At 42.7% G+C, this 23,971-nt stretch overlaps 2 non-coding genes across 2 annotated transcripts; one reads left to right on the plus strand and one right to left on the minus strand.

The window, feature by feature from the left end:
• Positions 1 to 301: 301 nt before the first annotated feature.
• Positions 302 to 373, plus strand: Trnap-cgg. Its single transcript has one exon. It is a non-coding gene; the product is annotated as a tRNA-Pro (tRNA).
• Positions 374 to 13,602: 13,229 nt separating this feature from the next.
• Positions 13,603 to 13,674, minus strand: Trnap-cgg. Its single transcript has one exon. It is a non-coding gene; the product is annotated as a tRNA-Pro (tRNA).
• Between the last annotated feature and the right edge of the window lie 10,297 nt (positions 13,675 to 23,971).

The following is a 23,971-nucleotide window of genomic DNA, read 5'->3' on the forward strand; positions in this document are numbered from 1 at the left end:
ATCAACAGTCTCTCGCCATTCGGAGAGTTACGCTCTCTCCCCGCAAAGAGCTCTCACTATGCTCGTTCAATGCGCAAACCAGTGCGGCCAATCGTAGGGTTGTAACAGATTACGAGGCGCCAACGTTTCTCCGCACCACCTCGGTGATGGTGCCAAAAATAGGCCTTCGCATGGTCAGCGTGGCGTTCGTGTGGGGACTCACAGTGCGCTTGTACCCGCGGTAGGGTGTAGGGGAAGGCGCGGAGTTTAATGTGCGTTGGTTCGTAAACTGATTTGAAACGAGAGTCCGACTCTCAACCGTGGCTCGTTGGTCTAGGGGTATGATTTTCGCTTCGGGTGCGAGAGGTCCCGGGTTCAATTCCCGGACGAGCCCGAGATGGACTGAAAATGTCTTTTTTGGCACAGATCATATTGCTCAATTTCGCATATTTGTTCAGGTATCGACGAAGCTTTACCACTTCATACGCTATTTTAAACAGCAATTTATTATTCGCACAGTCAAAGTTTTCATTCGATAACATTGGCACGTATTATTAAGTAAATGCTTCTTTAACCCGAAAGAAATATTGCATGCCAACGGCCAAACAACTTCAATAATCATGTGAAAACAAATGAAGGCTTCGCCACAAATTGTACGTGCACAGGGGAGTGTCTTTGCATCCTAATTCTATACGTCCTCCGAAACACCAAACACCTTGAACATCTTCTTGCAAAAGAAAGATCAACAATCATCACGATCTACAGAAGAGGCGTGGTTTGTTAAGTGGAGCCCGGTCTGCGATGGTTGCAGAAATGATAAAATCGCGAATGAACCAATGAGAAGAGTTGTTCCTTGGCTGCTGAATCCTACTATTCTTCTCTTATCCTTGCAGCTGGTCTTTTGTTTTTGTCGCTTTACGTTATGCTACTCACACGAGGTGCTTTTATAGTTGTACAGATTTTTGCATCAAACACTCAGTTACGTACACTAGTTTTCTCTTTATTTTTTTGCATTAGTTACATTTTCTACTGCTTTGAATAACACTTATCCATTCTATGCTTTATAACTTCGTTCATGGCCCTTCATCCTGCAAATACTGTTTTTGCAAAGATTTAGGAGTGCTCCTGCGGGGCCACTTCATTGATAACGCTATCGATTCTTAAGACATATTTCTTTTCAAACCAAATCGAATGACTTGCCTGCACGCTAAACATATTGTGAGCAGAAGGCTTCAATCTTAGCCAGCTATAAAAAGTAGTTCCCAACAAAGGTAATTTCCAAAATTTCAAACACTTCAAGTGTCTAAGTTCCCCTTATCTTCATCTTCACGGATCGCACAGAAAACGAAATAAAAAACAACTCACAAAATAACAATAAATTAGTATCGTAAATAAAGTTTTATGGACAAATTTGAATGCGAACAGCATTTACGTTTGCCAGGCACGCCTGGTATACCTCTAATCGCCCTGGGGAGAGGTTTCCCCGTTCAAGAGGTGCACACGGGTTCGCGCAATACTCGTCCTGTGGTCCACACCCCGTTCATATTCCTATCTAGCTCAACCCCCTAACCTACAACCGATAGCGCACTCGTAAATGTCCGAAAAATTTATGCAAAGTATCTTCAGCAAAAGGAGGGATCAAGACGGAATGGAATTGGAAAATGTTTGCACTTGTGTAATGGTTTCGCATTGAAAAGCTTCAAATTGAACCAACTTTTAACTTCCATGAGCGCGTTTTCAACCTTGAACGGTTTTACTGCACCGCTTTTGAGGGAGGAAGAAGGAGGATGGGTGTATGCTTTACCAGCACTTTGAAAATGCTCACGGCGACGGAAGGTAAGGAATGATTTTATTTTCGACTTCTGCATGCCATCCTCGTAGAGCAAAAATCATCAGCACGGGCAGTACCTTTGTGTTGCGAGCAGAATAGCAAGTAAAGGCTATGTTTTTGGAAAATGTCTTGCCAAAGGCGAATCGCACTGCAGTTCTTTAAGCTTCCAAAGCGAAGGGTTTCTTTAAAGAATAATGTTTGTTATTTCATAGATAAAAATCTAACGGGAATGGATTTTACGGTTGTAATATTTAGTTATTCGTATTAAAATAACTCAGAGCAATAATAGTTATTACATCTATAACTAGAAAAGGTTAGACTAGAAAATAATAATACATCGATAAACGACGCCAAAGGGGAGTAACAAAAGTATGGGACGTTTATTCTAAAACGAACAAGCAATTTGAATAAATTTTGAAACACATCCATATTTAATCTTTGATGTGTCACTTCATTTTTATTTCAATTCAAAGTTAAGCAAAGACTTTGCACTCAAGGAATCATTTTTGGAAAAGCTTTAAGATAATTTTAAAGCCTTGTAACTATGGTTGAGAATGCCAGATAATATTACCTGCGTGAACGAATATCAAATTGAGTTTATCCATGTTTTTTTTCTGTCCATTGAACAATTCGTTGATGGGCTATCGCCTTCTAGCAACAAAACTAGCTTTATGCCATGATTTTATCTTAAAGATCAAACACAAACTAACCAACCAACGGAACACGGGTTAAGAAAGTGCGCAGCATAGCAAAAGAGACTGTTCTGAGAAGAGACTGAGAAATACCAACGGCAGTAGTAATAAACCGGAGCTCTGGTACTAAATCCAATCGCAACCCCCACCCAACCAATCGAATCTTTCAATCAACTCCTCTTCTCCTGGATGCATTAGCTGGGGCTAAGACCGCGAGGCATCAAACGACGGTGAAATTGAGTTGAAGACGTCCTGTCTCCCGCGGGCGCTGCTCATCAAATATTCAATCTATGCTCGGGGAACGCACGTCCCTTCCCTTCCCACTCCTTGATTGCACGCTATCAAAGTAAATGCGAAAAGCATAAAAGCATAACCCTGCGCACATAGAACCCGTTCCACCTCTTCGGTAACGCCCGTAATAAGCCTTTAAATTGGTCTTCGGCCGCAGCTCAAAACGAGAGTGCCGTTCAAAGAACACCAGGCCCCACCCAGCCCGTCTGTCTGTCAAGCATCCTGGGAGGAAATGTCGTCTTTCGTCTTCCGTTGGGATTCATTTCCGCTAGCAAGGCTGGGCCGAATGCAGATGAATGTGCGTACAAGATGCCCGCGAATGTTCCAACTGATTGCTCCGGGTCGCACGTTGCGTACGCCACGAGTCGCTAAATTCTATTGCAAACCGATCAAAATTCCAACCCAATTCCGGTCCTGCAGCAACGGGAAAGGGATTGAAAACACATGGGCGACTTCTATTCGAATTGCGGTTTATGTATCGCGCAACATATTGACGAGCAGCAATGCGTCTGGTAAATGCGGTGAAGCACAAACTACTCCGGAAACCGGATAGGCACAGGGTTCCGGCTGAGTGAAGCTGCACATTTGTGTAGGGTGAACTGGGGGAAAGAAGATGTTGGCTGCAAGCGCAAGGACAATCATCGTGTGACAAACGCTCACACGCAGATTGTTCGCGGTTCCGGGGACGCATCAAGCGGCCGATAATATGGCCAATATGTGGCGGAACAGTTTCCGCGCCCTGATTGGGTGCGATTTCATGACCATTTCTTCGAAACACAGACACATTCTCGCCCCTTTGTGCACCAATTCCTAGCGACCGGGTGATCGGGGAAGATGCAATGAGAAAAAGCGAGGTGATATGTCCTTCCGTAGTGACGAAGCATGCCCGCCCAAAGGTAGTACGTATTTGCCGTGAAAATAACAATTTACTGAAAATGGTTTTATTATGCTAATCAATTAGTGCCGAATGCTCTCCCGCACGCTTGCTTCCTGCAGTCGTCGAGAAGGCGCCAAATAAACGCGTTTTGCTCTAGTGTTAGAGCAGAGAGGGCTGGCAAATGGTGCAATTGGTTGCAAAAAGCTTTCAGCCCACCAGCCAATTGTAGAACAGAAATAAACAAAACTTCCCGACGAAGATGGGCGTGAGATGAGGAGAAGGGGGAGGCAGGCAAATTGTTAATCAAATCAACCCAAAATTGTGGAGCAGGAATGGAACGACAACCGGGGGGGATTGCTTTTCCTCGTAAAGCGCTGTCTCGACGGTGGCGCACAGAAGACACCCACTAGTCTAGGCACCAGCTTGAACATTATTTCAGCAAAGTACTTCGAAACGAGCATCTAAGCTGCTTTATTTGCATGCCGTTGGAAAAGCATCCGGGAAATATGAGATAGAAGAAGAATAAAACACCTACACCGGGGTACAGCCAAACGACCTGAATGTAATGGATTGAGCGACGCTGACTGTGTGGAACCACCGTTGCCTTTATAGGTAAACAAAATATTCACACATCAATTTAGTTTTTCAAAAAGGATAGGGTGTTAAAAAAATCTTCTAAATTGCAAAAGCAAATTGTTAGGGTCGTGCATTTGCGTCTGCTAGACGTTTACGAAGGACATGTGTGTTTAACTTTTCCCTGCTAGCCTAAAATCATCAGCAATCATGATAAGACCAAACACATTTGCAATTTGTAGATATTTGCTAGCATAGGAGTTAATTTTTTCCATATAGATGATTTCGATAAGCTGTTTATTGACAGCACGACTTAACGCGAATATCTCAAGCGAGGAAAGTGTCCCATATGTGGGATAAAGCAACAAAAATGTATCAGTTTAAAATGGAGTTCTGTACCTAGCATGGCACTGAAAATATAACAAAGATGTGACAATTTATCGGGCGAAGTGTGTTCACAATGCGTGTATGCTTCGGCAGCTGTTAATGGATGTGTCATGCTGTGCCTCCTGACGCGTACCGTCGCACAGTGCCATCAATCCACTTGACAACACGCAAAGGAAAAAATCATCCTACGGGGAGGATTTGCTGCGCGATTTCAGTGAGGAATATATTGACGTTTTGTCGGAAGTTTACTTCATCTTCGCGATGATGGACGGCTACCGAGTCCTCGGTGTAAACACGCGGTTCAAATGCTTTCAATCGTTGCAATCAAAATCGCGAAAATTGGGAGCCTCGGATCTACTAGTGACGCGCATGTCATGAGAATTGTGTTTTGTACATCTCCTGTGTGTCTCGGGAACTTTCATGCAAAGTGTATAAGCATTTGAATTATTTCACACTCTCACAATAATGACAAAAAGAAATAAGTAAAACATCGAACACCTTTTAAAAATGCGTTCACAAGTTGAACGCATTATCAGGCTACACGAGAATGAGGTTTTTTGTATGTGATGCTTTCTCCGATATATCTGCCAACACGTTTGATGTTATTATTTTCATTATCTTTTTTCGACGCATCTTTCCGTAAACGTATTCCGCAGGCATGCAGTTGTTTACCGGCGACGGTTGCTTCACGAATGATCAGTCAATGTCAATTTCCGTTCCATTTTCCGTCCCCAGGTTGGATGCTTGCGGTCGGATGCTGGAATATATTGCCGCTCTACCGTAAAGCGAATGCACCGACATAAACGAATGGCCCCGAATGCATTTCGCGCTCCGGTCTCCACCCTCTGCGGTCTTCTCATTATTACCCCACTTCAATTTTGCCAATCGATGTGAACGGGCTCCAAATTGAATTTTTAATATTTCGCATCAAATGTGCATGAATATTTCAACCATTCGGCAGCAAATTGGCCGACCCGTTGGAGCAGGTCCGTGCGCTACCGACTGTCCGGGACACGCGCACACTTCTCTACAAGCCGGAGAAAGCCCCCGCACTGCACTACTGGTGGCACACAGCGCCAGTAGTTGGGCTGGTAAATGTTTCATTCGTCCTGCCACCGCAGGCAACTTAATTGAACGTTTTGCGGTTTTTTATGCCTTCCAATTGGGTCGCCAGATGAATGCATAATGCGAATATGGATCGTCGGATTTTTATCATTTTTGGTTTTTCCTTTGTCACGTACAAAAAAAAATCTTTTCTTTTTATATGAATTACAATTTTTTTTGCTCCCATAGCACACATACATCAACCTACCAACCTCAAATCAACCTACAGCAGGGTCACATCACTTTTAGAGATTTAGAGAGATCTTAAGATACAATTGTACTGCAAGTCTTGCAAGCAGCTAACAATTTGGCCTATAACATAGGGTAATTTGTCAATTGCACACTTAAGGGAACAGCGAACGTATTTGATATGTTTGAGATGGATGAAATTCCAATATTCTTGTTATGTGAGTCTTCTATACATCATTATTGTTTAAGCAATAGTAAGTGTATTTTATTTAAGACAGAAAAATTATGAATAATGTCTAGAAACACTGTTTTTAAGAATTATTCAAAAATCCAATTGTTGCACACTTAAAGGAATTCAAAATTTTAATATTGAACAGTAAAAACTATTGCACACTTTCCTATACACTGAAACCGACGAAAAAGATCCATACATTGTTTTTCTATCGAATAGTGTTTAGGACAATACTGTTACATTACTCGTTTGTCCTTGGTTCAAGCCAAAATTCCGCAAATATAAGTAACAAACTTGCACCTGCAACCGCACGCCAATTGTTAACAAAACACTGTGCAATAATTAGGATTAAAGCACTCTCTTTATTCCAATTGTTAAACAGTGTATAAAAATAAGTTTTTGCAAATGCAATGTATAAAAGACAAAAATGTTGCTAAAAATCATTTTATTAAAAGTAAAATAGTGGGAAATGCATCAGAAATGCTAAATATTCAAGGAAAATGCTTCTTATCAAGGTTTTCTGAATATTTGAAAAAAAACAACTAATTGTAAATAGTGTGGAATAATTGGGAGGTGTGCAACAATTGGCAAATTACAATATTTCCTAATAAAACACAATTGTTGAGATATTTCTGTATGCCAGACTATTTCAATTGATAAGCGTCCAATTATTTGCATCGTATCTTTAATATGTTGTTCTAGATTTAATATCTAGGTTTACTATTTTTAATTAAAAAAATCTTATTAATTTGTTCATTGAAATTGTATGTACTTTTATATCGAACTAAATATAGGCGCTGCGAAATGTTAAATCAACTTTTTCATATTAAAGTCTTGTTCTAATTATGCTGTGCTATTACAATGATTTAAGCCCATTGTACTAACATATTCTCATTTTTCGAACCACGAGCCACACAAGTTACACGATCACACGACACAATGGGCAACTGTACTTGTTGTCCACATCGGCACGCCACCATCGTTCATGGTGGAAACAGTTCGTCTACGACATTTGAAGTTCGGAACACTAATTTGATGTTCTCGTAAAAAATATAGTTCGCGCTATACACAAGAAATACCATTCATTATTAAGGCGAGAACGGATAAAAATAAATAAAAACAACCACCCCAACGAAGCATCGTGCATCGTGAATTCGCTGCCAACGTTAGAAACAGATGTGTCACCGATCACAAAAAAAAAAACCCACTCCCCATTGCGTGTTGGAGACGACACGTGAGATCGGGATATTTGAAACAAATAAGGCACACACACACACACACACTAGTGGCACAAAAAAGCTGGTGTCAAAAATAAACCATACAAAAAAAAAATACCCACGTGCAGTACACATCCTTTGTGAACAAAGCGAGCCAATCAAGCTGGCTTGCAGCATATCAAGGCAAAAATGTGCACGAAGAGGCAAAAACGCAATCATTGCTTAAAAAAAAAGCGATGAGAATAAGTGATCGATAGATGCGAGCATCACGCCAAGCAGGACACGCTTGCTTTTTTGGCTCGTTTTTTTTTTTCATGACTGTGATTAAGTTTCAGAGCTCGATCTTACACTATCATATTTCATTGTGGCTTTAATTAAACCGATCAATTTCAGTTTCACTTGTTCGTGCGGGAACGTCAGGTACTTGGGCCTTTAATATTTTCCGTAATCTGTCATCAAATATGAATCAGCAACGTTGTTGCATTGCCTTTATCATTTCTATACTACACTTCGACAATTTTATTTTTTATTTTGTAGAACCCACGCTGGAGGCTGGCACATTTCTAACAAGGATCGAACCACGCGTACCATCGGACCGGAGCTAATTAAGCAACGTCGATCAAATTTCCCACAACTGCCAATAGTACGTGTGTGCATTAAAATCCCTTTTCCCGAGCCCGCAACGAAGTGGCGCATTTCATTACTTTGCAAAATGCATTTCGATCCCCGGTCACGGTCCCGGGTTGACCGGGCCGGCGCGCGTTTCAATTTCAGCCGTCAGTTGTCCAACAATGGCGCGTACCGACCGAGGCTTGGCAAACTTTTATCAACACATAGTTGCGCCGGCATGTTGTGCATGGCAAAAGATGCTAAGCCAACCTCGAAACCTGGGAAGGAATTATGCAAACCTGAGTGCCCGCGCGACGGCTGCAGAAAGCCGAGATGCGAAGCGTACGAAAGTGACGGGCACTCCAGTGCAGCGGGAAAACGTCAAATTCAATCAATCGTCCCAGCCAGACAGGAGAGACTGGCCACGTCCGGGTATGGGAGGGGGTGGGAAAGGGTCGAATGGAGTTTGAGAATTGGCACCGATGCGTTAAGTCCGATCCGCGCGTGTGTGTGTGTGTTCAGCCGAGGGCGAAGAATTGTTCCGAGATCGGAGGGCAGGATTTGGCCCGAGCGTATTTTTTGCTGCTGTTATTGTTGTTGATGTTGTTGAAGCGGCAGAAAGAAAACCGCTCATCCCCACGCAAACCTTTCGCTCAGGCCGCATGCTGTCCAGATTGCTGAACAACATTTGCAGCCGAGAACCGTCACTTGGTTTCGTTCCCGTGCGCAGGACCGGGAAATGCAAATGCGGCTAATCGAACTGGCTAGATGCAGCTCACCGAACCGACGATCGGTCAGCGATGCATACGGAAGTAACTGTTAATTTGCCACCATCGCCGACGGCCAATGGAAAGAAGCCATGCCTGTCGGTTGGCCACCGGTCAAGCCGGTGCCGACTGAAGCAGCGATTCCCGGGCCGGATTAAACAATTTCCCTTTGATACTGCTCTTTAAATAATATCCAATCCAGCGGTGCAGACACAACCATCGGCGGAACAGGCGGAACACGTCGATACTGGCATGTGTGTACGGTTGGAAGTATCAGTATTGGGGTTGGATAAAAAAGTATTCTACAAGTTCGTTTTCCGTTTCTTGCTTTAAATTTGAATTGCTTTTATATTGCAGAGCTTAAAAAAACCAACCATCGAGCCAATACATGCCACACCGCGTTCGTGTCAGGGTACAAATGTATTGCAAATAATATGCCTTGACTTCATTACTTTCGGCGAAATGTATTCGCACTTCATTGGCACGCTGCCGCTGTTTGTGCAAAACATTTGCCTCGCGTGTCACGCACGGATGCAGTCGGTAAAGAGAGCGCACTGGTGCTGGATTAAATATTTGACGTTCGTTTGCTGTATTTTCCTTTCCGGTGCCCGTTGCCGATGCGCTACGTGCCGCTCCCCGCTCGAACGGGGGAACGGGGGCACTTTGACTTTGCAAAATTAATGACTATTTTGTCTATCGATTATTGATTGATTGATTCACTGTTGCGTTCAGCATATTGATTACATTTCGAGAAATGGCGATTCGTGCGCCAGTCAATCCCGCTTTAGGGAAGGTTTTTGTTAATGCAACGAGTGCTTATTGGTTGTCTGCTTTCAGGCGCTGGTTAGAGCGCGATACGCAAACGAGAACCATTTTTCGTTAATTTATTAAACAAAGGTAATATCCCAAAGATGCTTTAAACGTTCATGCTGAAACACAACATTTCAGCACATTTTCCGTAGGAGTGGTAGTGTATCGTCCCAGCAAAAAAAAAACATTATGACGCATTTACAAAGCGCGAGCTCGTCTTGTCGTTTTTGGTGGTGCGGATTTGCATTTCTGTTAGCATGTGCTGCTGTACCTTCCTCATTGCTTCGTACTTTCATTCAATATCGTTATCGGCTCGTGAATATTTCACACCCATCCACACCAACTCCAACCCACGGCAGCACAACCAGCAACTAGCACCGGAAACGCTCGGTGCGCACAAGCCGATACCGACAGGCACGTAAACGGCTTGACGGACCAAACAATCGGTACGCATGGGAATCAATTTCCGTACATATTTCGCGATCTTTGACAGCTGTACTCCCTCCTCTCCCCCATAGTACTCGGCGTGAGTACGTGTGTGTAAGCTATCACAGAAGCCGTAACCCCGCAGGTCATGGGAGAGTCTCAGCGAAGCCCACTCGAAACGAAGAGTGAAGACTACCAACGACATAAAAAAAAGTTCTGTGCGTATGTCTCATGTGCGAGGTTGCAAGGTTTCCAATTCGATAGTCGATAATTTCTCCAACATTGGACCGATGCTTGCAATGCAGCGCACGTGTCACGTTTCACATTCGATGGGGCAGGAGGCAACACACCGTTAACAAAAGGGACGGTGGTGGTAATGGTGGGCGGTCAGGCCAGCCAGAGAGAGGTTAACACATTCGGCGAAGGCACGATCGTTCTTTTGCCCTTGTGCCCAAAATGAATGTTAATCAGATACGCAACGCAGAACTACAACAAGCGTTCCGAAAAGTACGATAGAGTTTGGGGTTTGTTGTCTGGCGCGGGGAATAGTTCTACCTGCGAGTGGACCACGGAGTAGGCCCCGATGAACGATCGAACAAGGTGCATTAATCAAACTTTTATCGACAGCAGGCGAACGAAAGTATCATCGTGGAGTTTGGGGCGAGATGAGCAGTTAGCTCTGGATAGTTAGCTCGTTTGCTCGGGGTAGCTGTAGCGACGGAAGGGTGCAAAAAGAACATAAAAAGTCACGGTTTTAAAGTGCGTACGAACTGTTGGGTGGTGCCATCACCACTGTACGTCCTACTCGCACATCGAATACAATGAGTGACGTGCGAGGGAGTCGGTCGCTCACAAGTAGACTCGAATTTCTCATGGCGCGAACAATTTAAAATCCCGAAGTTCTCCACTCGAAAGAGAGAAAGAGAGAAAGAAAGAGAGAGAGAGAGTGAGAGAGAGAGTCAGGTGTGCTGCTGCGAGTGTCCGCCGAACACGACGACGGTCAATGTGTTCCAAAATGCATCCTTTTAATTAAACTTCTCACAGGACGCCAGGTCACGTTGCATTCTACTGCGCTGATGCAACACCGACGAGAACATGGAAGGTAACAGATGAGCCGGCAAACTGAAACTTGTGTTGTTGTGCTGGTGTTCTCGTGAGTGCATGATGCACGTTACGGAATGGAGAAGAACAAAATGAAACATTTTCTTATCTTGTCGTTGGCATGTTTTTAGGAGGCTATCCCCAACACTTCCCCATCGCGGTGCTTTCCCTGTTTGCGTTAAGCTTTACGCATTTATTTCTACCGAGCCGGATGTAAAAAGAGACCATCACAAAAGAAAACGAGTCCCAACTTTGAGGACCACACACATAACTCGAACGGTAACTTGTTTAACGACATGTCTCATCTCTCCCAGGATGACCATGGCTCAGTGGGAAGAGTTTATTTATTTGTGCATTTTTCACACCATACCATTTTTTGTAAAATTGCAACGTTGTATGTGTGTGTACCATTCGTTTTCCAGCAAGCGTCCTTCTGGTTGACGCAGAGCATTGCACCAGATGCACGTTTAACTAAAAAAATACAACTTGTTCTGTAGTGACGCTTTGTGAAAGGTGTAGGATAGGACATTTTCAACCGATAAGGTTCAGGGAGGAGGTATTCTGCCGTCAGAGTACGACATCTGTCACTCGACAATGATGAAAGTATGAGAGTTATGACCCTTTCCTAGTGGGAATACTCTCGACTGTCATCAGTGTTTTAAACCAGTGTATCATAGTAAAAACATTTGTTTTGAAAAAAAATACTGTCCAACCTTCCCATTTTCAAAGTTTTTGTTTTATCTTTTTTCTCTATAATATAACTACTTGGGGGAATTGAAATATACATTTAAACAAAGTTTTACGTCCATTATACTTTGTTTAACACTGGAAAAATGGTGAATGCATACATCAATGTTTCTGATTGAAAAATAATCTATTCTTTAATATCACAATAAAACACCTGCTAATTCTGAATTGGTGAGATGAACAATCGTTCAAAACACTTCATTCCTGATTTTCTTTCAAAATTGTCATGGAAAATTCATATCTTTTACCACGGCCAGATTACTGTTTACATGCAAATGCCATCAAACGAGCACATCAAATATTCGAAGCATTATTCCTCGCCTTCGTAGCTCAAAGCTTCCGGGATGGAACACTGTCGGGCCTCGCTAGTAGGAAGTTTCCAATCGGGCATTAATAAAATCATGCGGCCACGCGTATGGAAATGATGATTGATTGCATTTGATTTCATCCATCAGTCTCGGGAACAGCGTACTGCACTATTCATTTATTGTGCCTCATCGTCTATCATCGAAAGTCAGTCTAGCCGGACTGTTCGTTCGGGCATTTTCCAACGGTCTAGCGGGTCCGTGACATCTACAGCGGTGACGCTAATGTGCTGCTCGTGCTCAGAATTGAGCAGAGCAATCGAAATGCTTAATTAGTTCGTACCCGGTTTAGTTCACATTAAAATACGTTTCAATGCTAATAAACTTTGAACGGACTGTACCGTCTAATATTTCCCAATTTTTAAACCATTGAATAGGCGTTTCCTCGCTTTTGATCAACCTCATACAGTACGGGCCTATGGTGCGTTTGGTTTGGTGCGAGAACTCCGTCACTTCCGGCAACGGAAATGAGACTTCTTCACCGTAGACGCGTCCGCTAGCTTTCCTATTTGGCGGATCCTGTTCCGGTACAAGGAGGCAAGCCGAAGATGCCGATGTCAGTCGGCGTCGCAGTCGGATGCAGCGCACACGTACCGCTCATTAGGCCGTGGCAGTATGAAGGGTCACACAATATATCGAACACAATGGGCGTTTCGGAGGTGGGAGCTGCGTTCGAAATACGATGTATTCATTGCAAACGCTCATTTTGTAGGATGAATTTACGCGCTAAGATTTGCCCACTCTCGCTCGCATTAGTTGCAAGGGTTAGGACACTCGTGATACGTAGATACGCAGACCCCGGCCGCAGTGTGAGTCTATGCCAATCTATGTCTATGAGCATTGAGTACCGTGAATTATCTCATTGCAAACAGGGAAAAGAACCGACTCCGGTCAAAGGTACATCATATCACTCAGGGTGGTGTTGGCCGTTGGATGGTGACACATGATGCGTTCCGTGGGTTCCGGTAATCGGCATGATTGGTTCACCGCGGTACCCCGTACTCACGGCGCACAGATAGGAGAAGCAAGGCCACTCGGTCGACGAGTATCCATCGGGGGTAACCGACTGTTCCGAGCACACCGAGTTCCGTCCGAGCCAGCGAGTGTGATGAGATCGAGTGCTCAGGGGGGTGGGTGCTCGCGTGTTCCGGATGTTTGGACTACGGATTGTCCTACAATTTTTGCTGATCGCCTGGTAGTTTACGCACTCAGCAAAATGTATCTCGGCACTCTTTTGTTCTCACCCCGTGTCTCCCTACTGTATTTAATTGGAGTACCCACGGTAAGCTAAATACAAAAATAAATGGAAATTAGCATAAAAAGGCAGATCACGCCCATTCAGGCTTTATGATAGTACGATAGTATTAAAATGCATATAAATTAATTACCGCACAACATCGGATTGGGGCTCGTCCGGGAATTGAACCCGGGACCTCTCGCACCCGAAGCGAAAATCATACCCCTAGACCAACGAGCCACAGTTACTTGAACACTTCCACTAAAAAGCAGATTGCAAAAGACCGTAGTTTGGTTTGTTATCAACTTAGCCAACGAGAAATGGTAGATAACAGAGGTGAAAGTACGCTTTCTACTATCGGTACAAATTCTTACACTTCATACTTTATGTAGTGTTGGAAATGGTCAAGCAAGCTGCTTTTTTTGCTCATTTCGTTTGATGTTACTAGAACACTCCCCACGCGTTTCATTTATCATGTCGATTTATTGCTAAACAAGTTGTTACTGAAGAGAGAAACAACAACACCCTCACGTCACACATGCACATTGAGCCCAAGACCAGCAAGTACACCGAGGCGAACGGTGAGAGCACAGCCGAGGTGGCAACATTAAACAGAGCCGACATAATAAAATATGTCTTAACATCATTATCGATCACTTAAAATCGATTGCTTCGCTTTTCCTGTACAGCGTCTGGCCACCACAGGTGTAACCATTCTAACGCTATGATTGTACACCGCACCACAAAGCGCATGCCGGCGGCACACTCATGCCCGACAGCTCGAATCGGCATAATATTGTCCATACCTTGTGTCCGCTTTTGGGAAGCAATGAACAAAGCAAAAGAAAACCTCTACCACTATTCTTAACTACTCACAGCAAACCCGCTGTACCACCACCACCCGTGTTAATAGTGGAGGAAAATTTATGAAACTGTTTGCATGCTGGCCTGTTTTTGAACTCCCAGCCGGAATGGAACTCCCAGCCTTTCAAGACGGCCCCTAGTGCACAGGACGGCGTGTCAAGATTGCTCCCCGACAAAATGCAGGCTGAGTAGAAGAGAGGAGGGGCTCACAGAACGTACGTAGCTCACAGAAGAAGGCAAAAGGCCCAGCAATAGCGAGCTGCAATTTGCTCCGAATTTATCGTCCAAATTGTCTCTCACTCTCTACCGCGCGCGTGGCCCTTTTCTTTTCCTCGAAAAACGGTAGATGAACAACTTTCGTTCAAATTATTTCCCTCCTCCTCTATACGCCTTCTTCCCGTGCTCGTTTTACCATTTGCCATGGCTGTGCATAAATTTTCCGACTATTTTTACTGCCCATTTGAAGGCCAATAATGCAACAGCTTGGCGTTACTGGAAGGCGACTAGCGATTGCGGTAGTGATGTTGGTACGCTCCGTCCCGAGGCTAGTTTTATTTCCCTCGCACAATTATCCTCCATGAAAAGTTGGCAGAAAAAAGCAGGGAAAATCGTGTTTTGGTGAAGACAGGAACGTGCAACTTTAACACCTACCGGTAAGGGCACAGCGCGCCTAGTGGTGCGCTGCTATCTCAAGACGCCGACAAGACCACAGCGAGACCAACCAAAACGGCGAAAGTTTTTCCGCCAATCCTGCTGTCATTGTCCTTCCGCTGCCTCGTTTGCATGCAGCACGAGCGGTAGTCTAATTAAATTTCGACCTGATGGAAAAACGATTTCCCTTTCGTTGCTTGCTGGAGCCATGAGTTGGACTTGCAGTTGATGAAAGTGAATGCGAGGACATGAAGGAAGGCGGAGCTAACGAGTTGAGTAATTTTGTATTTCGTTTGTTTCGTTACCTGCAAGAAGTTATTTGCTTGAAAAAGGATTTTTTCAGTAATTTTGTGTGGAAGTAAGCATGCGATGGAAACATCCTCCTAAGGCTGAGGTAAAACGATGCATTCGGTGAATATTTAAAAACAATAAATTGCTCAGTCCAGACATGTTTCATGATTAAGTACTTCAATCAGTCTCCGCTACGAAGGACTAGAAAGTCACTAAAAGTCGTACCATAGGACCCGGATACCAACCGACCTTGCATACCCTCCTCCTCCGAAACCGATGAAGCTATCCACTTCCGGATTGTGCAAACATCGAATCAATCTGGATCCCTCTAGCCACCGTTTCATGCGTGACCACGAAAGCATGACGGATAATAAACGAATGATTGTGTATTTCATCATCGCTCACGGATGTCTCCTTTCGCCAAGCTATCGTGTGCCGGGAGAATCGCTATTCGGAATCGTTTGTTATTGCTCCCATTTGGCCTCGCCTATGTGTTATCGGAATTGATTAATGAACCAAGCTGAACCACTCATAAATCATCCACCATTCGTCGCCCCCTTGCGGCTCCTCTATTGTTTTGGCACTGTTTTGTTTGGCGCTGTAAGACGAAGGGAATTTTCTCCAGCTAAATATCCCTTGCACGAAGGAAAGTGGAAACGACCCCGGGGATGGCAAGGTGGAGGAAAGTCATATTCAAATTCAGCGCCGTCAATATAAATGTTAACGAAACGTGTTTCCTTCACGTGTCGTCAAATGATGTATGAATATGGGCAGGAGTGGAACAGTTCACATTTAATGGAAGCACTCGGGCTGAATATGAGCTCATACATTTTCGGTACTTTACGAGACACGGTTCAGTGACAATGACGTGATAACCGCTCAACCGTTATCTTGAAACAAGTAGTCAAAGTATGTGGAACATATTTTTCAACTGAGTCAATTGAGGAGAACAAACAAAACATTTAGTTATTGTTACAAGCGTACCTGCCTTACAATTGAAGTCAACATTGTCTATAAAAGACATATTTAGTGGATCCATCAAATCTTATCAAATTAGTATAATAATTTGGTTATTTGACCTGAGCTTGTCGCACACGCTAGGTTTTACATTTGTTTTCATTATAATAGAGCTGATAATGTTTTATTGCTGATTAAGAAGGTTGTAGAATAATAATGAAACGTACTTTAGCTGTTTCTTCTTTAGCTGTTAATTTAATGTAACTGTTAACGCTACAATTTAAAAAATCCGTCCACAAAACTGAGTGCAAACATATCTAAGTAATCGTTGCGTCTCTACTCTCTGCTTTGCTTTCTGAAACCATAAATTTGATGAGCTTTATTTTACGCCTAATGCATTTTGAAGCAGTTTTTAATGGTGCAAAAATTTATCTCAAAATGATCCCTGCGTGGAGCATAAATTTCGCGGCTAAGAACTACACCATCCTTCAATACCAAAGGTATGGCCACTTCCAAAGCATAAACGTACACGTACGAAAACGCGCGCTTGCTGGCAAATTTACCAGCGTTAGAGCGCCTGAGGATGGTGTCGAGGCACTGTGTCACTGGCGGTGGATGAGAAAATCCTTTCAGGGCAATTATGTTCTTTCTGACATCGATGGCGTATGCAAAACGCGGAAGATGTAACCAGGCGAGCAAGAAACAACAAAAAAAAAAACAGAGACAAAGTTCCGAACGCCAGTATGCCGCGGGGCATACTCTGAAGTTTTGTGAATGCTTTGCAAACTATCATTTCCGCCAGTCGTGCCGGCGAGGCGTACCGAATGCACATAACATGCGAACATTGCAGAATGGTGATTTATCGAGGGATTAAGTGTGACATTCCGTCCGTTTACGACGTTCCGTAGATATGGAACTTGGAAATGGCTTCTAACTGGCTTTCGGTTGACCAACGATGGTGGTGGCAAACGGGACGATCCCGCGTTCGCACGATGCCTTGCCGATGGGCTTGCAAATTGATGGGAATTGATTTTTTGTTTGTCTGCTATACTGCAACGGTGCTATGGTAGTAGTCGTTTTCAGCTTACAACGCTAGATCCCGTATGATGCACGCACCCCATCACTGAACAAAAGCTTCCACAATCGCCATCAATATTCGAGATGTGACATTTTATGTTGTACACATAAAGCTTTACAATGTCTTTTTTGCGAGACCAAGCATTGTTTTACTTGACAAAAGATACTGATTTTGTAGCAGTTAGTTTACGTGTTGGAATACTGATAATAGATGTTAATTCAAATGATGAATGTGACCAAGGCACTGTGACTGACTATGCTGAACTATTAACTTCTCATGATGTGTAAATAATTTAGGCATCCCAGCTACGTACGTGGCCACTCGTCGGGTTCTCTCTCACGTCACATTCGACGCATTACGCTTCGTCGGCCAAGAACAATGGCAAGAAACAGATCCTTCCGGCAAGACCGACATTACCGTTACAAGAGCGTCATTCGAAGCAGCTCATTCTGGTCCGTCCACAGAGCTATGCCCGAGCTATCAATGCTGACAGCTGTTCAACCATTCAAATAAAGGATAAGCTGATGTATGGCACTCGGAGCTGTCTTACACGGAACGTGCTAAATACCGCACCGAATTACTCCACGGTTCACAAAGATAAGGTCCACCGAGCGAGCGAAGCCGGGGAGAGGCATCCTAAGCAAAGCAGCAGGAACCAAACGGTACGGACACTTTCTCCAAACTTGCACGACGATGATCGGGCCGAACCACTGGAGGAGTTCTCGAGCGCGTGTGGAGAAGCCAATGAGTGACTGAAGAAGAAAATAAATTTACTTTCCATTGTTCGGCGATGTCATCTTTATCTATGGCGCAAGACAGGCCCTGACAGGGCATGGCTGAGCAAAGCAGGAAGAAATGGTATATTCAGCCTTCCTCCTCGTGCCGAGGTTCGCGGCGAGCCAAGAAGTTTTCCTTTTGTTATCGAACGGACAAGGAACAAGGCGAAACGACGAGTGACACAAGTGTATCCTTTCCCTGTTGGCGGACCCATCTCTTTCAAGCAATCTCGTTTTTTTAACACGATATCCTTTTCTCTTTCTTTGCTTGGTATCTCCCATTACCCACTTTCGTCGTCTTGCTCTACTCAATAGCGTTATTGATAAAGCCTCCCATCTTCGAACGTCGCACCCGTTCTTCCTAACATTAACGCCGTCTATTGCACGTAAGAAGAATTACGACAAAGCACATGGAAACGAAACAACTCGGCGTTTTCCGAAGGCACTCACACTGAACCAACTGAGGAAGAAGTATTGTTCTCTGGAGCATCACATCCCCGACGCATTTTATACCTCTACATTTTCCCGCTCAACACACACACACACATACACAAACACGCTCTGTTGTGAATGCGGAGTTGTTGCTTCGCTGCGACGTTGCTTCATCTTTCAGAAAATCCGCTGGGTGTAAGAATAATTTGACAGATTAATAGGAGCATCTCCGTCCCATCCCCAGGGGGCTTCCGGGCTGCCGACACGGTCCGTTTGTGAGTGCCTGAAGCATGGAGCTAACAAAATGGAAATCGTACCAACTGTAGTATGATTTTTTTACCATCTTTTGACACGTAACCGTACGTCCGTGAAGATTAGGAACGGTTTTGGGTGAATGTATTAGTATGTTTAAGAAGACTGTGCTCAAGACAAAATTTAATGAATATCTGCCAGGCATCTAAGCTTTATGAGCAATATCTAACGTATTTCCTGTGTATTTCTTATATAACAAACAACTGAATGTATTGCTATGTTCAAAATTTATAAAACTAGAAAATATAAAGTTCTAATATTTTTAAAACAAAATACAAACTAAAAAACTAACATTACGAACAATTAAGTTTGATCTACCAGTTACTTTCACCTTTCACAAAAATGGAGATAGACGACTTAACAATTCAATAAAAGTTGAAGACTAGTTTCCAAAATCAGATAACGTATGATACCCGTAGCCAATTGAGTATTTCAAAGTTCCGTATTTGGCGAAGCTCAGTCGCTCAGGTAACTAAGATCTTGTCTGAAGATACGTCATTTCATACCATAGCTGAAAGTTGAGCAATTAATCAGATGAGAACCTCAAACACCTATTGCACGGAAGAATCGATGTAATCCAACTTTAAAGTAAATCGGATGGAAAAATGACATTTGTGTCTGATTCGTATCTTCTTTGCAATAAGTACTGAACATTTATTTAAATGTTAGTTATATAATTATTTTATACCTAGCATTGAGCCCAGTAGTACCCACTGTGATGATGTGACAAGTCTCCTTTTTCCATTGGAATGTTTTTCATGACGCACATTAAACAGAGATTCCCACAATATGTAGTACTGTAATACTTAACTCATTAATAACTCGTAACTCATTAATATGAATGAGAACAATTATTATTGCATATCGAATTTATATAACAAAAAAGAATAAGAAAGCCAAGCACAAACTCTCAGGATAAACCCTGGTTGAGGCCTGTTGTGTATGCCTACTGACTTCTAAACCTTGTTTTATCATACGCAAAAGGTTTGCTGACACCTGCTTAACCGCTACGGTCCATCTTACTGCTAAATGTGGTTTAATTGAGTGCATATTACTTTCACCTTCACGAGTTTTTTTGCTCTCCTATCTTGGACAGCAATCAACTCGGGTCTTTAAAGGTTGAGCTTGAAGTAAAAAAAAACAGAATCCTATTTCTGTTAGAACCTGCACATTTATAATCTTTGTCTGTGTAGGTTTCACAGTGCTGTCGACGTGCAAAACGAGTAGCGAATAGTCAGAACAGCTGCTAATCCTTTTCGTTCCCTCATTTCATTTGTTATTCCTTTGGCTCGAGGATATTTTGCGCGCATTGCTATCCTACCACCTTCTAGTATATAGCATGTTTTCACCTGAGCACGTCCTCGCGTTCGCTTAAGGCAAAGAGATATGTTTAAAAAGCTGTTACAGTAGCAGCTTGAAAAAAAAATCTTCCATTTATACGGCTACCCACAAAAGGAGTGTAAAAACTGGTGATGGATAGGATTTTTTTTAATTATTTAGCTTGAATTCCCCTAATTAAAGTGGTTTTGTGTCCAAGGATTCCATGATTTGAGCCACAATGCCTTCTACGTACCTAGACCGTTTACTGCGGCCTGTTGCTACGATTCAATTCGTGTGTGAAATGGGAGTGTTAATACCAATCCAGGATACCATAGAATGTGCTGAGATCATTGAAAGGGTGGGCTGACAAATCAGATTTATTGCTAGGTAAGTGGTCGCAGGCAACTTTGCTCGGTTGCTAAGAGAGCAACCTCCGGCATCGAATTGGAGCCGGCCCTTTCTCTGACACGTTGTCGGTATCGTAATGCTTCTGGCTATGTAGCAATCGAATATTGGAAGACAGATACTAACCTTCGTCTTCGTTGCATAAAGTAATGTCCTTCGGGCGCGAAATAGATTCATCACAAGATTCATTAATTATAAGCTACAATAGGGTCTTTTGCGAAGGAGAAACAACACAGTAAGTACTAGAAGCGAGGGAATTCCAAACTTCAAACATCCACTTCTGAAGTCGCTGTTTGTTTTATTTCGAGACGAGTTACTATAGACGCAGACAGCCTGGTAGTCCTCTTAGTTGAACAGGGAATAACGTTTGTGTATAAACCCTAAGCTACTTCACAACTGGTGCAATTCAAACAATATTTTGTAGATATGATTTGATTTCTTTAGTAACCCACAATCACTCTACTTTTCCGAAACATAGAGCATAATGGAACGGAAAAAAACATAACAAAAATGCACCCTCTTAAATTAGTATTAGCTCACTCTGAATGAAAAGAAGCTCTAAGGTTTTCAATATATCATATTTTATCCAGAAGAGAGGGCCTAACAACGTTGTTCAATCATGCAAATCTCATGCTTTTTAAAGCTGTAACGAATGAGACATCCACACAATATATTATACTCTAGACTACCACCGCCTTCTTGTTTCATTAACCAATTAATCCTAGCCTTATGTCGACGATAAATCTCTTGCAGTAAAAGTTGGCAAATCGACGAGTGACCATACTACATAGGTGTATAGTATAACTTCAATCGTAGGATACAGGATACTGTTCGTCTCTTGAGGAGAACAGAAATTGGATTGCACTTTTCCTTGGAACGAAGTACTAATTATTGAAGGCTTTAAATTAAATCCATCAGACAACACAATCTGCACTTGTGCTTACGGTCCCCGACGAAGACTGGTGTAAGTAAACGCAGACGAAGTAGACGTTGTTTCTCTTCGAGTTGGAACCAACACCGAAAAATGAAATGAAATATCAACAATGGAATCCTTGGGTATGAAAACTCCTACAGAAACGTTAGATTTGAAACCGAGAAATCTATCATAAATCCATATGTAAGAGCTCGTATTCACCACTCAACAGATCGTATTCTTCTGCATAACTCGAAGCATTGCTGACCGGACATGTTGGGTTTGCATTCGCTTATCTTTCGCATAAACTGTCAACCATCAGCAAGAACGACAGACGTAGTACTGTCGACAGAACAGTAAAGTTTGTTTGCGTTTTTATTTTGATTACTACCGTAAACATTGCATGCCATTGGCGGTGGCATGCACTCAAATGGTGGCAATCTTGCTAGAAAGGAGCTTTATTTTTCAATCTCAGTTCAGATCACGACCTCGCTCTATGAAACTTTGCCAGTACTATACTACATGGCCAGATTAGCCTACCATTTGAGGAAACTAACGAAAGCCATTCGAAATCCAGCTCCGTTGCCAACGGTGTCAGATGGGCTCCTCGGTTGGGAAATGAAACTAATACCTATAGCAAACAGAAATAATTCTACCAAACTGCACCCCGAACAAACGAGCAGTAACAGTTTAACCTACTGAAAGAGCCCTCCAGCACACCTCCCACCAACCAGAACACCTCACAAGGGAAGGCAAATGTTAGTGACACAAATGTCACAATGGAATCAGCTCGTTACCTCCTCTCCTGGGGTGAAATATTTTTCCAGACCATCTACAGCCCCACTTTCCCGCGTTTTAGGAAACGTTACCGTTACAGCTAGTTCATACTATCACGCCAATGCTTTACCTGTTGGAAAAGCCATTTCTCCACTGGGAGGGGCGCATGAGCATGTTTTTGTGTGGCTAACGCGACTGCCAGAAGCGAGGGGTTCTGAATAAATGTTTTGGGCACAAATATTGATATTTTTCATTCTTGTGCCGCAAGTTGATAAATAAAGTAGAAGCAGTAGCAGATAGTATGGCAACTTCCAATGACTCGCGGAGCTCCCAGGAAAATGGTACTGTTGACATTGCAACATTCGTGTTGGTAATCGTAGCATTAGGAAGCAGCGTTGTAGCGATGTGCAAGTCAATGGGTACACATACACACGCGCCCAGCAATGGTAACGCGTATAATAGTTCAAATAAAGCTGTACCTAACAGGGAGAATGATAAATTGAAGTACAGTTTAAACAACAATTTCAGCCAATTTACAATCAAATGAAGAAACGTTAGCTAAATACAATTATTTTTCCCTCGTGCAATATTTATTGGTTAGCATATCGGTCTCTCTTATTATGATGGGTCTAGTCTATAAATTTAGAGTAAAGATAGAAGATAAACCAAACAAATTGTTATACTGTTATGATAATCGATAACGATAACAATAAATTACCAAATTTTTATATTATTTTTAGTTAAGTTTCTAAAAATACAATGTAATCTAAACAACACGAATGAAATTTCAAGTAATTTATGTCAAGGAGTTCAATCAGGTTTGCTATCCACAATAGTTGACCGAAGATGAGTCGATTATTATTCCATTATTTGCTACCAGAGCTTGACAACAACAGACACGTATGTGTAGTCAAGACTGAAACACGAATAAAAACTAGTTTTTACCCATTTGTAACCTATTTATGTCCGTTTTAAGCTGTATCAATCTACTTTATGAGGACATACAATCCTCAACACGATCCCCATATCCTGCATACAAAATAAGAAATATACATTATTTTTCTCTGTTTCATGTTTCGTTCCAAATAAACATGTTGCGACTTAAGCCTCACACCTCACTATATGGAACTTTCTGTTGATAATCTACAGCTAACGAACTTGATTTGAATAATTCGATTCGCTAAGAGAACAGGAAAATATATTGAAAATGCTGCACGTGAGAACATTGCAGATGAATTAGATATTTGTAATTTGAATTTGATTGATAACTACTTGTAAAAAAGTATGTGTTTATTGTTACTTAAACTTAAACTTAACCATGTGGTTAAGTATGTGCCTTAAAGCCTTAAAAATGTTTTAATTGCATCATGTTGATTGAACATTTTAGTCGTTTGAAGCAAACCCCAAACGTGTGAAGCAAACCCCAAACGTTTGAAGCAAAGTAGTTCTCAAGTTTACTGCATTACAAATCATCTCTTTTTTTCACTACTTCTGCATAGAGTAGCCATCAGCATTGCTGAACGACTAAAGCATTTATTCGACTAGCTTTGCTCGCTGCGCAACACCGAGTCCAACCCCGCTGTCCTCCGTGACGTGATGGTTTCACTGTTGTGTGAAACTTGCTACAAAGTGATCGCGACCGAAGATTCACGCCAGACGAGCAAGAGTACCACCCGCACAAAAAGCACCAGGTCACTCCATGGGAAATGTACACTAACCACATGCTGGCAAACTGCTGCGTTGTCGACGAACCGAGCTGGA

The sequence above is a fragment of the Anopheles merus genome, unplaced genomic scaffold (genome assembly GCF_017562075.2).
Source record: "Anopheles merus strain MAF unplaced genomic scaffold, AmerM5.1 LNR4000145, whole genome shotgun sequence".
NCBI classification, from domain to species: Eukaryota; Metazoa; Arthropoda; class Insecta; order Diptera; family Culicidae; genus Anopheles; species Anopheles merus.